The following is a 15,451-nucleotide window of genomic DNA, read 5'->3' as shown; positions in this document are numbered from 1 at the left end:
ATTATGATACCATGACAACTTTCACCACAAGGGCAGTGCATGTTGAAGCATTACACGAAAAAATTATTAGCCGCAGATTATCACCACACATCATCCAGGGTCTCCATCCAACGTGCCTGCTCTAAGTAACATCCTCAACAGCGTGGCCATGGTGGTAAGCATTGCTTCTAAGTTGGCCAGAGTGACCCCATCTTCAATTAAGAAGCAACTGTCAAGACTATGTATTCTCAGTTGGAGCAGAACCGACAGGCAGTCTTTGTATAGCAGCATTTACAAATCCAATTTTTGGGGGTTTGGATAGCAAAATTATTCAGGGTGTCACTAAACCCATAGGACTGGACCGGGTCTACAGAACAGGACCAGGACCTAACAGCACCAGATTCCCTCATGCAGGTCACAGGTTAATGATATCAGTGAAAGGTTCATTGCAAGGCACACAGTCTTTATTTATTTGTGCAAGTCTTATGGATGGCTGTCTACACCCAGGAAGGGTGGCAGAGTACTTTACACGGTGGAGGAGTGCATCGTAATACCAGAGATAGATCTTAATAGGGTACATGTGGGTGGCTGAGACACACCTATGGGAGGAGAAGCAGGTCATTAGAAGAGAGAAGCACACCCACAGAGGGGACCATTAATGAAAATGGGGTAACCCAAATGATCTAGGACCTGGGTGATTAACGATATTATAAAACAATGGTCCAAAGACTATTATTTATGGTGTCACAGTTAGTCAACAATTTCAAAACTTTATAATCAGAGTATAATAATCTACTCATCAAATAAATTGGATAATCTCCAAAAGCAAAAAGCAACAGCAAAATAAGCATTCAGTGGTGATTTATTTGTTTTTCTACCACTCTTAAGTGATGCACATAATTATAGAAATACATCTGGGTCATGTTGGTTGCCCCAAGTGGAGCGTGCAAAAATAGAAAAGAGTGATAAAGTTCAGTGATAAAAGGGAAAGGAATTGCAAAGATAAGTGACATAAAAAAACAGTAGTTATATTATACACAAGGATCCATTAGTCATCCCTACACTAGAGCCTAGCCTTCCAAAAAGTCAACCATCAATTATAAGATAATCAAAACCTATATTGGTAAATTATAGTGCACGGGGGAACAATATATAGGTCCAGGCAAATATTAACTAGGCGTCGACGTTTCGACTCGGCTTCTGGCCTCCCGGTGATTTAAACCTGGGCCTTGCGAGTCTTCATCAGGACTGTATCGGGCAACCATACACCAATGGGTGACCCTACAAGACAAAAGATTTATGTCTAAGACAGCTGTTGCTAAATTGAATCGTTTAAATCAAATGAAATGAAAACGCAGGGCTCAATTGCTTACCCTAGCGGTGAAGAAGATTCAGATATGTTTTTCTTTTGGTCAATCAATGAGTAAGACGTCCTCCTAGAATACAATAGTTTCATGAGGACTTAAAAACCCAAACCGCTGCCTCAAACCAAGTGTAGAGAAAGGATTGAAAGGGAATTACCTTATCACATGTGTATCCGATGGGGGAGTCAGTCAGGGTTTGTTCAAATTGAAGCTTTCTATGAGAAAAACCAATGGACTTCATTATCCAGGGCCCCTACCGTTTAAGCCAATGACTATACATCATACCGAAATGGCAATTACCTGTATTTATCAGTTGTATCAAGTACTGAAATTCAGTCCACGTCTATTGGAACACCGACTTAATAGACATGGACTGAATTTTAGAACTTGATACAACTGATAGGAGGATGTCTTATTCATTGATTGACCAAAAGAAAAATCTTTTGTCTTGTAGGGTCACCCATTGGTGTATGGTTGCCCGATATAGTCCTGATGAAGACTCGCAAGGCCCAGGTTTAAATCACCGGGAGGCCAGAAGCCGAGTCGAAACGTCGACGCCTAGTTAATATTTGCCTGGACCTATATATTGTTCCCCCGTGCACTATAATTTACCAATATAGGTTTTGATTATCTTATAATTGATGGTTGACTTTTTGACGCCTAGTTAATATTTGCCTGGACCTATATATTGTTCCCCCGTGCACTATAATTTACCAATATAGGTTTTGATTATCTTATAATTGATGGTTGACTTTTTGGAAGGCTAGGCTCTAGTGTAGGGATGACTAATGGATCCTTGTGTATAATATAACTACTGTTTTTTTATGTCACTTATCTTTGCAATTCCTTTCCCTTTTATCACTGAACTTTATCACTCTTTTCTATTTTTGCACACAACACTTGGGGCAATCAACATGACCCAGATGTATTTCTATAATTATGTGCATCACTTAAGAGTGGTAGAAAAACAAATAAATCACCACTGAATGCTTATTTTGCTGTTGCTTTTTGCTTTTGGAGATTATCCAATTTATTTGATGAGAGTAGATTATTATACTCTGATTATCAAGTTTTGAAATTGTTGACTAACTGTGACACCCACAGAGGCAGCAGGCCACTTGTGCAATGTATAGCTTATAAAAGGGAATGAAGAAGTATGGCATGAATGCAAATCAGGAGGCAGGTTTTAGACCTGTCCATTCTACGGAATCTGTTATACTTACTGTTATGGATGCACTAAGAAGAGGATCCGACAATGGAACCCCCCCCAGGCCCTGGTCCTTTTGGATTTATCAGCAGCCTGCGACATGGTCGATCATAACATTCTGATTGACCGTGTCAGAAGTGTGGGGTTTCAGGGGCTGGTGAGTTGGCTTTCCTCAGCAACCACTTTCAAGCAGTGCGGCTGGCTAATTTCTCTTCCAACAAAAGGGAACTGACCAGTGGGGTCCCTCAGGGCTCCTCTCTTTCTCCCCTCCTTTTTAATTTGTACCTGCTCCCGTTAATTCGATCCCTGAGAGAAAAAAGGGTTGGGACTTTCAGCTATGCTGACGACCTCCAATTAGTGTTTGATATCGATTAGTCAGCATCGTTAGTTACCCACTTTCAATCCACCATGATTTTTATTAGGGATTGGATGAATCATAACCAACTTAAGCTCAACCCTGATAAAACCGAGCTGATTCTGACAGGTGGCTCCTCTAACCCATGGCGCACTAACTTCTGGCCAACTACCCATGGCAACCCTCCGGAGCCGGCAGACTCTGTAAAAAGCCTAGGCATCATGATTTCTAACGATCTGTCAATGAATGCCCAGATAAGCTCAGTAGTTACTGCTAGCTTCTTACAATTACGGAGAATAAGGAAGATCAGTAGATTTTTGTCTAGGGAGGCTCTGGCCTTGGTTATTCTAGCACTGGTGATTTCCCGATTGGATTATGCCAACTCTCTGTACTGTGGCATTCCGGCCTACCAACTCAGACGTCTTCACTTAGTTCAAAACCAAGCCGCCAGACTCATTTTCCATCAACCTAAAAGGCATCACGTGACCCCTATAATGAAAAATTTACACCTGCTTCCTATAGCCAAAAGGTGTGTCTTCAAGTTGGGATGCACTATTTGTAAAGCCCTTCTCGGCAGCAGCCTTGCTTTCATTTCGGCCAGAATTCAAAGATATATTCCCGTCCGGGCCCTGCGCTCTTCTCACCAAAACCAGTTGATTATTCCCCCTTTTAAAACGCAAAAAAGCTAGGAGGCCTTTGTTTTGCTGTTATAGGCCCTCAGTTTTGGAACTCTCTCCCTGTGGAGATCAGATCGATTCGAACTTACGGACAGTTCAGAAAGATGCTTAAAACCTATCCATTTGCTCAAGCCTACAACACTTAATTTCAGCTTTCTGTAATCCTTCTTTCCGCCCTACTAGCACCATGAAACCGATTGGTGAACCTGCACTTTACACTAATTTTTAACATAACATAACAGTGCGGTGGATGAGTGCCTAGAGCAGAGTTCTTAACCTGTGGTCCGGGGACCCCTGGGGGTCGGTGACATCTACTGAGGGGGTCCATGACTCTTTAGAAAAGAATATAATATTAACAGATTGATAAAAATTATATAAATAAAAACGCAAAATGTCCAACTGAAAATTTTAAAATGTGCTGTAAATGTGAAGGAATTTGAAATCAGAGGTTAAAAATTAAGTTGGTATCCTCAGATTGATTCATAGCGGCAGTCAGTGCAAGTGCATCAAAAAGGATATAGTATCGACAATCTGTGGCCTCGATTGATTTTAGAAAAGCTCCAACCTTCCCATTAAAATATATTAAAAAAAGAATTATAATTATGTTTGCGCGATTGTTTGATGAATGCTTGTTTCCATAATTTTGTGTATTATTTTGCTGTTCAAATCATCCCGGTTGCTTAGGCTGGAGTTCCTACATTTCAATAATGTCTCAATGGGAGTACCCAAATTCCAATATCGATTCAGTTGGGGGTTCCAGGATTCCAGTAATGATTAAATGGATGTCCACAGAAGTCAAAAGTTTAAGAGCCACTGCTTAGAGTTAGGATTATTTTAGCGTGAGAAAAACTGTGTAAACGCAGCACCGGCGCTCCTCCGCTATGGCAGAGGAGCGTCTCCCCCCTCCCTCAGCCAGCAGCCAAAATAATGAAAGATAAAATGGTAATAAACACTTGTTTATCATCGTTTTATTTTGGCTGTCGGAGCCAATGCTTGGGGGCGGGACCAGAGATGACAGGCTGGTGGAGGAGTGTTTTGCACTGTAGTAAGTGCACATGACGGTTTGGCCAAACAGTCATGCGTATTGAAGCGCTCTCCAACAGAGCTGCATTGCTGGGTTGGAGAGAGCAGGCACCAGCTCCCAGTCTACCTGAGAGCACAAATCCACCCACAGCGCTCCGGCCAATTCTGATGCTGCTTACATGAAGCGCCAGGATTGGCGACAGGGGATTCTGGGAGTCTGTGCCTGCAGTGCACGAGCCAGATCAGAAAATCGGAGCCAGATCGGAGCGTGGATGCAGGTAATTTATTATTATTTTTTAATTTTGTTGAAAGTCTCCGCTTTCAAACCGACCCCCCACCCCCTTTCCTAATTTACCCAGATATCGGCTGCTACTGAAACGCAGGTTTACTGCGAGTGGAGAAGTGTGGCTCACCGGTTAGAGCAGGCAGACCCTGAAGCAGAGGTCAGACCCGGGACCAGGGTTCAATTCCCGACGCGGCAGGGTCTCGAGCTCAAATGTCCACGGACTCGATCATTCTCGCTTCGGTGCCTGACCTAATCATGGGTTCACACTCTGCAACTCTAGGCATTAAGCTTGCTTAATCTCCACAACGGCCCCCCGCGGCGGGATGCCTGGCTTTCACCTTGGGGATGCCCTGTAGGGGCTATCTCACAGGGAAAAGCCAGGACGGGTTCCCACGGCAAAGCGCTTAGAGACCCCTGGGTTATAAGCGCTATATAAATCCAAACATACATACATACATACTGCAGTATGGGCTAGTGGAGACAAGGGAAGGTGCAAGTACTTACTATGTGAGGTGATGAAGGATTAAACGCAACGTGTAGGGAGAGAAGGAGAAGTAAAGCAGACAGTCGGACATCTGCAGGGACCGAGTAATCTGCGAGTATGAATAAAGAAACTCTGAGGTAGACGACTGATACATAATAATCTAAGAGCATACAGTTGGAAGTCCGAGTTCAGCACGATGTCATGTGGATTGAGAGTAAATGCTTTTCTTAGCAAGTGCTACTAAGGGCATTTATGGAAAAGATCAAATATTGAGGGATTTTATTCTTAAAAGCTAGAAGTAGTCACGGAGGTGCTGTATTTCTCGGAGATTTGCACGAACCAGAGATTGTTAATTTTTCTGGAACATAAGAGGGAGCATATGTGTGAAGTGCTTTCCAGGTGATGTAAGCCATCTTGTGCTACACGCTTCGAGTGGAAGGCATTCGAGGATTGTCAGTACTATGTGATAAGCTAGAATTTCTCAGTTCCAAAAATTAGCCGAGAAGCGAAGGATAGGACAGATTTGTGGGTTTAAAGGGAGGGGGTGGAGGGGGGGGGGGGGGGGGGCTTGTCAAGTAAAACTTTGTAAGTAACATGCTGTGATATCAGTGATATCTGATTTGCGCTATCTCCACAGCATGAACTATTAGGTTTAGGTCCTCTCTCAGAATGAATGGTCTGGGGTTACGATTAATCCTCAAACGACAATCACATTCCAAGCCAAAGTTTTGATGTTAGAATTGATAACAAGTTTGGGGTCATGGATGAATTTCAGAGATTTAGCCAAATGGACAAATCTAGCTGAGAAAAAGAGTGGCATATGGTCAATTAATTATGCAGGGAGCTTATGTCTTTTAGGTTAGCAGTGATACTCAAAGTACAGCCTAGGGGCCGCATGCGCCCTCCTGACCTTTGCATGCGGCCCCCTGGGCAACAGCAGCACTGAGCTGCTGTTTACTCGACTCAGCGCTAACATTAAAAATATATATATATATATACATACAACAAGAACTTATTTAAAGGTTAATTGCAGTTAGGGAAAGGAAGTAACTAGGCCCTTAATTTTAGGAACATCTTCATTTTTAGGTTTTGACTAGCGATGCATGCGTACGAAGTACGCATGCGCTAGCAAAATCTAATGATATCCTCTAATCCTCTATGTGGGGTCGGGTATCTGCCCCCTCTTCCCATTGGCTAGCTCCATAAATGGAGGCTAGCCATTGGTAGAGGGCTCTGTCTGTCAATCCCAGACCAGATTCGGGGGCGTTCCCGAGAATTTTTCCCTTTTGGTGACGTCAGGGAACGCCCCCGAATCTGGTCCGGCATTGAGCCGGCACCCGCCTTCCTGCTCGTTTACATTGTTTACGTCGCAGCCTCGTCCTGAATAATAAGGATTACATTTTACGGCGTTCCATATAGCGAGGATACTTTTTTCATCCTTGTGTACAATTTAAAATTGAAGCAACGAACCGAGCATACAATTTTTAAACAAGAAAACAAATCATCGTTTAGCTGAATAACGTGCGTTTTTTCTTTTTGAAATATTTTTTTTTTTAACGTTAAAAGAGAACTGTGATAGCGATACAAAATTGTTGACAGTCTAGGGAAGAACGTATTTTCCTCTTACTGATAATGTCAACAATTATTTTACCGCGCGCCCTTCCAAGATGCCCGTTCTATTTTGTTACCGTCTTCAAGGGTTCGCACCGTGTGTCCTCTTTTTGTTTCTTTGGTGTGAAATTCACCAATGACCAGGCGGGAAACCGGAGAGGGGCGTTACTGAGCTTCGAGAGAATTCGCCGAGGAATTCAATAGGGCTGAGCAACAACACAGGTGAGAAAACGCAGGAGGAGGGTCATTTGAAAAGGCGGCGGCCGATGTGGTGGGCGAGCTTGAGAGGTAAGAGACAGCGCTAGAAGGGCTGTCAAATGGCGTAGGAGGGGCAGGAAGGAAGGCGTAGGTATAGTGGATCTTGCTTCATGGAGGGAAGGGATACAAGGCAGAGAAGAAGAAAACGGGGTGATGCAGAAACAGGGATGTAAGCAAAGGGTGTGGTAGTGAAGGAAAGTGAGGGGAATTTAGGGGAGGACGTATTAATGTGGGGGTAAGGAAGTGAAGTGAAACAAGCGTGTAACAACAGGGTAACCATTTGACAGGCAAATACTTGGCCAAAGGTGTTCACCTTATTTTTCTAATTTGCATTTCGTGAACCCTAAATATCTGGACATCATTTGTAGTTATTACTGTATTAGGCAGAACCCCATGGAGTTCAATGTGCTATGTTTGTGTTAAGCACCTGATTTGTGTGTTTGAGGAGTAAAGGTGGTAAACTAACTTTCGTAAATATTTTGTACTAAGGTTTTGTTCGCTGCCAACATATAGCTTTCGATGCATTTAAATCCAGATGAAAAATTAAGCGACCCGGTGAGTGCCTTGTTTGGCAATATATTGAGATGCTTGTTTTACACGCTCCCCTGCAGACGCAGTTTCAGATCTTAGGCGCTTCTCCTCTCTCATCTGCGGTTCTCCCCTACCAGGGACTGGCCCGTGATGGCTCCCTTCGTGTCGTGTTCTGTGCTGTGAATCCGATCAATCACTCATGGCGGGCACCAAGGCCAGTGAAGCACGCTTTCTCACTGCGCACAATCCCTGGATTCACCCCAGATTATTATCCCATTTACATGCAGAACGGGGTCCTTGAAACCCAAACAGATTATGGCGGCTGCTTTTGTGAGGAACAGCTGACTGCAGCATTGTACTCGCTGCGGTATCCCACTGTACATAACACGGCACCTTTCCTCTCACATACCCTGCTGTGCGTGTGTTGCTTTGTGTACAATTCTTGCTGTTTTGTGTCGTATTGTGCGAACGGGGCGCCATTGCCGTCTGACGGATGCACAGAATGATGGTAAACTACATCTTAAAATCGTACACATACAGAAACAGACCAGGTCGTGTCTTCCCCAGATGAAGGGGTGGCGCTTGCTTCATGTTTTTTGTCTATCAATGCTGTTTTATCCAAGAGCTGATGGCAGAGGGAACGTGCCAGCGCTGTTGTGGGGTTGTAGCAGGCATTGCCAGTCTGGTGAGTAGCTCCAGTGCCCAGATGTTGGCTTTCTGTTGCTTTTGTTCGCTCAGCATCACCAGACATTTGTCAGTGGCTTCATCTTGAGTGTGCCTTTAGAGTTGGTGTGAAGCCAGCTCCTGGCGTCATCTGCTTGGAATGAGTCCTGCCCCCTCACCTCTAGAAAAGGCGCCAAGCATTTTGAACTCCTGACTCTACCCCAAACCCCCTCCCAATCCCGTGCTATCTCGCTTTTTTTCTCATTCTCCCTCCCACTCTTTGTCCCCCGCATTCTCTCTCCTCTATCCTCGTCTCTCTCTGTTTATTATTCTCATTCCCTCTCTTTTTCTCTCTCCCCTTTCGCTCTCCGTCCTTCTCCCCTTCCTCTCTTTTTATTCTCGGCTCCCCTCTCTCTCCATTTCTCTCCATTTCTCACTATTTCTCTCTTTTCCTAGGTACTGCGAAGGTGAGCTGCTGAGTCTCAGCCGCGTCTTAAGGTCGAATTCTGCTGACTCGGTACACCTGTACACAGGCATCTTCCCACCAGGCTTTGTGAAAGGCAAAGCTGGTCCATGTGCTGTGTGCAGGGGTAGTGGAAGCAATTACTGCAAACATGGCCTCATGTGTACCTTCCGTGACCCTGGCATTCCTGCGGCTACTTAAAGCCTCCCTGGGGGTGGGAGATGGGGGGTACTTTCCAGGGGTTACATAGGTGAACACAGCATTCGCCTTTTAAGAAATGCAGCGCTGCCCTGTTGTGAATAGGGGGACAGATGGTCAAAGAGAGGTGCTTTACTTTAGCACCCAGTGGTTTAGGCGCCCAGTGCTGAGCATGGGCAGAAGCTGCAGCGTGAATGGCTGAATGTAGTCAGTAGGGTTGTCATTAGTGCAATTTACCAGTGCTGGGGGGAAGGGGGCAGCACTGCCCCAGGAGACAGAGCGGTCGCGTAGCTAAAGTAGAAAGACTCAGACAGAGAACAGTCGGCATCCGAGGGCATGCCCATCCAGGGCAGAGACTGTGAAAGTAGCTCTGAGAGGTGAGCTCCAATGCTTTAGGCGCTAAATGACCTTGGGACGCAGCAGCCCAGCCTGTGAATTCCCACCCAAGACTTGCGTTGTCTTAAGTGCTCGCGGCAGAGCTATGTGTAACCAGCCGGACACAGCCTCCGATCCGTTCAACATTCAGTGCACCAAGTCCTAAAATGGTGGCGTTTGGTTTCAGTCTCAGCCCCACCGGGGTGAACAGCGCTGCTGTCCCCTCCACTACCCCTGTGACCTCCATCCCTCGTGCATTTCACACGGTGCTGGGTAAGGCTACTTACCCCACTTACTGTTTGCACCTTTCGACCCAGGACCAGATGCGCTGAGACCTCCCCCACCACCCAGTCACTGAATGCTTTACTGTGTCTTAATGCCACTGCACGTTTGCACCCATAATGAGGCCTAATTTGTTTGTGTGTGTTTTTTAAATACAAATCGAATGCTTTGTCATATCAATTTGTTTTGACTAATTTTTATCCCTACAGTCCATTATGGTTCCTTCTCATTCCTCAAAAATATGAGCTCAAATCATTTTCAGCCATTATTAGATTCATATTTTACATATAGTCCTTCTACTGAATCTGCATACGAACTCCCGTAGATCCAAGTGTATCAACATGTCGTGCTGCTATCGGACTCAACCCAAACAATAAATCATGTACATCAGTGTGCGTTAGGTCGGCTTCATAGCACCCACTGCGGCTCCTCCCAGAATTCTTTTCTATTGAAGAGTGTGTTCAGAAGAATACATTGGTTTATGTGCGTATCATGCATTCGTCGGAGCTTCTGCTGCATTACCTATGAAGGACTCCCAGCTCTGACACCTCCTCAAAAGGGCCCCCTCCCATAGCCCCAAAACCCACCCTGGCCCACGGTTTATGGCATCTAGTAGGTTCGTGCCCTGGAGTCCTCTAAACCCAGCCTTGGATCAGCGACTCCCGCTCCTCCTCTATTGTTTTCCCGTCCTCTTTCCTGTCTGCATCCCCTACCTTCTCTTTCTCAGTACAGACCTGCTGCGTTTCAGCCCCCCCTCTTCATATTCTCTGTCAGGCACCCCTTTGTTCTTCATTTTAGAAAGTTCTTAGAAGTTAGAATGAATTAACATTTTACAAGACAAGGAGTGATGTCACACAACCTTTAACCTCAATGGCGAGGAATTGACATCATTTAAATGATAACATTTAAATGTCGAATTATTAGAATAACAAGGTAGTCAAGGCTGGCAGTTTGGGGAGCAGCATCCCGATGCATCAAAGCAGCTCTACCCGTTTAATGGAGGACTTCAGAGGGGCTCCCTTAGAGGTGCTGTTGCCCCCAGTAACTTCGGGGGTTCACCCTGCACACAGCAGAGCTCGTGCTCGAGTACTTATCAGCAAGAATGACATCTAGCCTTCTGCCACCAGTTCTACCTTCTATTAGCTGCTTTTCTGTGCTTGGCAGTGGTGTATGGATGGGGGTTCCTGTAACTTGATGAAAGCCTCAATAGCTTTGTGTGTCTAGAACTCTTGCTGAGTCCTTCTGCCCTGTCTGCCTCGTGATTTGTGCCATTCTGGCCTCCGTTACAATCATCCCCCCCCCCCTCGTTTTTGTGTCCTTCTTCCCTCTGCCTGTTTTTTTTGGGCCAATCTGCCCTCAGTTATAATTGTTTCCCCTCGTTTTTGTGTCCTTCTGCCCTCTGTCTGCCTCGTGTTTTGTGCCGTTCCTCCACCTGAACTGAGCCCTTTAAAATAAGGCCATGCTCCAAAAAGTACCGAAGCCCCCTGCCCTGAACAATACAAAACTGCCCCCTACCTCCGTGAAGTACTCCGACTCTGCTCCCTACCCTCCCTTGGCGCCTAAAACTGTCCCCTGCCATGCACCCTACAAAGCCTCGACTTAGTAAACTGTCCCTTCTCTGTGTGCTTCGAGGCCGTAAAATGTAAGCCTAGGCACAAATGTCTCACTGGGAAAGGCCCGGCCTATTTGGCCAACAAATTCATCCCGTATGTTCCCACACGATCTCTCAGGTCTAGCGAACAGGCTCTGTTATGCGTACCTATGGCTAGGAAGGCAAGACAGGGGTCTAGAGCTTTATCTGTGGCAGGTCCAACATTGTGGAATGGCCTTCCCTTATCTATCAGACAGTGCAGGGAACGCCTTCCTTTTAGGAAAAAATTGAAAACCTTTCTCTTTCAGAAATAAAATTCCACTCCGAGGTTAGGACAATAGACAGCTAGTGTCTCTTTTGTTCGCTGAAGGTGCTAAAACGCGCGGAGATACTCCTTCGGGAGTCGATTCCTAGTGCGGTACAAATTTGTAAATAAATGGTTGCATTTGTGGGGTAAAGTTTTATTCAATGTGATTTTATGTAGCGCAAACTTTACCCGAAGGTGTTAGAGCGGTTTACATAAGAACCAGTTGCCAAACCTAAGGACTTTGATTTACATGCGTTAAGTAAAAGATACAAACAGGAAAACAATTGAAATGTACTAGATGTAGTCACACAAAGAAGAGACTGTTGATTCTCGTTATATTTCTATATACATATGGAAGGGATATGAATAGATGTACTGCAAGAGTCACATAGGAATGTTAGAGTAGAAAGGTCTACTGCATATACTAGTGAATACAGTCATCTCTATATACAGAAAAAATGAGTTATATTTAGAGGGGTCGGAGTGGGACACAGTGGGTGGATGGATGTATGCATGATGTATGGGTGGATGCATGGATGGGTTGTTGGTTGGATGGGTTGGTGGATTGCATAAATTGAGGGATTGGCTGTATATATGCATCTATCCATCCACCCATCCACCAGTCCATGCATCTATCCATACACCCATCCATGCATGCACCCATGCATGCATCCACCAACTCATCCATGCAAGCATTACAACAAGAGCCCGCAGCTCTCCTTCGTCTCTCCTCGCCCCCCCTTCCCTGAGCCCGCAGCTCTCCTTCGTCTCTCCTCGCCCCCCTTCCCTGTGCCCTGCCCTGCTATTGTAAATGACAATGCCATTTATTTATGTTAAAAAAAACATAAATAAAAAAAATGTCAAGAGCAATGCCAATAGCTCTAACTTTAACAAAGGCAAAACCATTGCATTGTAAATGCTTGTTAAAGACTGCAAACATGTAAAAATTCAATAGTCTTTTCAAAATTCTAAAAGTGTATTTCACTGTCCGGTAGAGCCATTTCACCTTAGTAAATCAAATTCTAGTAGGGCATTCAGCAGTATATTTTTTTAAGTGATGGTTTTCAAACATAAATTTAGAAACGTTCATGCTTTCCACCCCCACCCCCTCGCCCCCAGCAATAATTTTGTACAGCACGCATCCTTAAGTCATATATTTCGAGGTCCTTTTATATGTGATAATGAAGAAAAAGGAGGAAAATTGAAATAAAACAATTGCCCAGGGTGTCACAATTTGGTAAAGTAGAGAAGCTGGTATTCATCCCATGTTTTCTGTTTTCACACTGCGCAATTGATCTCAGCCAGTAGATATAAATGCTTCCCTTCCCCTACACCCACTTTCCAACCCCCTCCCCCGCAGGCAGTGCGGCCTTCGATCACACCAAAGACCAAACTTGGCGGCCCTCGGGAAAATGTTAGTGAGTACCCATGGGTTAGAGGATAGGAGAAACATCAGTCTAGGTATAACTTGGGGGGGGGGGGGGAGCATACAATTAACGTGTTATTACTACTACCTAATTTGACTTTATTACATTTTTCAATCTAAGGAAAACAAAATTTCAGGTATGACAGAAGTTGAACGCATGATAAAATTTCAGGTATGACAGAAGTTGAACCCATGATCTCCAAGTCAGACACAAATCATCACCAAACACTTAATTCAGGCAGCAAACTATCTTACATGCCACACATATCGAAAACGAAGTATTCTAAAAGCACACAGCATTTCAGAATTGGTAAGAAATGTAACCCATTACTCGAAATGTATTTGAAAATAGGACTAGTCTGCACTCCAATGAAGTTGAAAGCTATCCGGTGACCATGTCCATGACTGCTAAAACCAAAATGCCGACTTGCTCTACGACAATAAGAGTGCAGAGCAAACAACTGCAAGGCAACTGTCTTTGAATAAAAGGTACATTAAGCCTGATCAATGATTCCATTTGTAACAGAGCCATAAATAAGGCCTTCTTCCACAGATTTCCAAAGAAAAGACATTTAAGCAGTATTCATAAATTATTTATTTTCACATAGAATTTTCTACTAATGCTTTGCCAACTTAAGCCCTCATTATGCGTGGCTCGTAAGAAATTTCAGTTGCTCAGTATTCCTGCACCTCGTCAATACAGATCCCCGTGGTATCAGTCATCCTACATGCAGACATACCGATGTAGTAATCCCTCAAAACCTTGAATGAGGTACTAAATGGAATATATACGATCTACGCAAATGCTAAACTCGCTGAGCTATACGATTTCGGATCACCTAAAACACAACCACAGTATTTGTCCAGAAAACATTTAATTACAATAATACTTGGATGAGAGTGGTGATACTACTCCATATGAAGATGGGACCCCTTTCTGACCTAGACACTGATTTTGGTTCTATGGCAGTCATTTTGAATGTCTGTCCGTTGACATTCATACCCCAGACGTAGCAAACTCTAAACTGGCGCATCTGAGGTGCGTCCACCAGTCCTAAAGTGATTTCCCCAACATTTCTAATCAACTGAGCGGGACCAGGGCAGAAAGAAAGGCAAAGGGAAGGCCCAGTGGGACAAAAAAGGACTCAGGTAGCGGTGGGGAGGAGAAGGACAGGCACCACGGAGTCAAGGGGCTTGACCAAGGCACAAAAGATAGGGGGAAGAACATGGGGACGGAGAGAAAGAGCTGGGCAGGCACTTGGCCCCTGTGCGGCTCGTGGCCTGGAGACGAGGGAAGCAGGCATGGGGCACAGGTGGGTGAAATAGATGGGGAAGATAGAAAGCACCCTGGAAACAGAATAGAACACAAGCAGGAAGTGGAGCAGAGGCTGACAGGCGCAGGGCATTATGGGATAATCGGTTTCCACTTTGGATGTGTATTTCTGTTAGTTCAATCCTTTTTAGTATTGATTTTCTGTACTCTTACACTATATTTATTTTAAATGGCTTTGTGTAGCACTTCTTTTATTTCTGGATCCCACAAATGTCTGCTCTACAAAGAAATGCGCAACATACACCCTACCGTAGGAAAAAAAGAACCTGATCAAATAATTTTAGTAACTTGAACGAGCTGCCTATGGTGCCATAAAAAGAACATTTAGCAGTTAAAGGATTCCCTCAAACACAGACGACACAGAAAGCGCAGCAGCAGCTCTAACGTTCTTCGTACATAACGCTGCACCACGGGCAGCAGCAGCAGTGCAAGCTTCCTTCCACACACAACAAGAACAGCAGACGCCACAATACTGCAAAATCTCCTCACGCTAAACAGAGCAGAGGCAATCAAGTTCTCCTCTGACAGAGAATATGTATTTCTTGGGGAAGCAGCAGAGCAAGCTTCCTTCACGTATGACAAGCACATAGCATTGCCAGCAGCAGTGAATGCTACCTACACAAACACAGAACAGCAGGCAGGACACAGCTATTTGAGAAAATAGTGCTCAGAGGCTGCAATTAAAGCCTACCAAGTAACGACACACGTAACAGGGGGTGTCGCCATGGGAGGTTACAAAATGAAACAGGGCGGTACTAAGGAGGGACTTCTAAGCCTATTGACCAATGAACAGTCACAATTTACAGTGGACAATGATACAAGCCAATGAAAAATATGGGCGGAGCTTCAAATCCCTACCTGAATACAGCATGTCTCACAGAGCAGCATATGCACTGCCCAGGCTTGACCTAAAAAAGCAATTCATTGGTTGCGATTAGTGGAAGGATAGAAGTAGTCCAATCAGAAGAATGGTAAAGAAACTATTGGCCTTGGGAATAACACACACAAGAAGAGGAGGGAAAGCAATTGCTTATGAAG

The 15,451-nt window shown here is 44.7% G+C and overlaps 1 protein-coding gene across 8 annotated transcripts in view; it reads right to left on the bottom strand.

Annotated features, from left to right (window-relative positions):
- Positions 1-15,451, bottom strand: part of SOX13 (SRY-box transcription factor 13) — a 259,045-nt gene that overhangs the window by 156,081 nt on the left and 87,513 nt on the right. The gene's annotated exons all lie outside the window — the stretch shown is intronic.

The sequence above is a fragment of the Lissotriton helveticus genome, chromosome 5_1 (genome assembly GCF_964261635.1).
Source record: "Lissotriton helveticus chromosome 5_1, aLisHel1.1, whole genome shotgun sequence".
NCBI classification, from domain to species: Eukaryota; Metazoa; Chordata; class Amphibia; order Caudata; family Salamandridae; genus Lissotriton; species Lissotriton helveticus.
Note: the sequence above shows the minus strand (reverse complement) of the source record. Positions and strands in the feature narration are given on the sequence as shown.